This window comes from Seriola lalandi, unplaced genomic scaffold (assembly GCF_002814215.2).
Source record: "Seriola lalandi dorsalis isolate HSWRI2012SDOR001 ecotype SW California unplaced genomic scaffold, Sedor1 jcf7180002054505, whole genome shotgun sequence".
In the NCBI taxonomy this organism is placed as follows: domain Eukaryota; kingdom Metazoa; phylum Chordata; class Actinopteri; order Carangiformes; family Carangidae; genus Seriola; species Seriola lalandi.
In genome coordinates this window covers 1,083,388-1,083,824 of record NW_019525058.1, presented here as the reverse complement: position 1 = coordinate 1,083,824, position 437 = coordinate 1,083,388, and the positions used below count along the sequence as shown (strand labels likewise).

Here is a 437-nt window from a genome sequence, read left to right as displayed (position 1 = left end):
TCTACAAGTTTTCCTGTAGCCCTTTATTTCCATCACCTTCTTAAGCATATCACATGCTTGCTAATTACAACCTTGGTGTGGTTGTAACCTTGGTAGCAGTGACTCTTGATTTCCCCATAACTAAAGAGCGATGAACTTCTCCAGATGAACTTAATTGCTCTTTTTGCTCATTTAACTGAAAACAATTGAAGATAACTTTTGTGGTATGTGAAATGTTTACTGAAAGAGCTGTATGTTTGGCTCATCATGTGTGTGGCACTCTTTAGCCTCCATACTAGCATAAAAGCATGCCGAAATAGCTCAGTTGGGAGAGCGTTAGACTGAAGATCTAAAGGTCCCTGGTTCGATCCCGGGTTTCGGCATGTTATGGCTAATGTTAATGACACATTACCTTGATGTTTAGAGCTGTTGACTTCTATTGCTCTTAGACCCTTGTC

The 437-nt window shown here is 40.3% G+C and overlaps 1 non-coding gene across 1 annotated transcript; it reads left to right on the top strand.

Moving 5' to 3' along the window:
• The first annotated feature begins 289 nt into the window (after positions 1-289).
• On the top strand, positions 290-362 carry trnaf-gaa (transfer RNA phenylalanine (anticodon GAA)). The gene has a single exon. It is a non-coding gene; the product is annotated as a tRNA-Phe (tRNA).
• Positions 363-437: the final 75 nt, after the last annotated feature.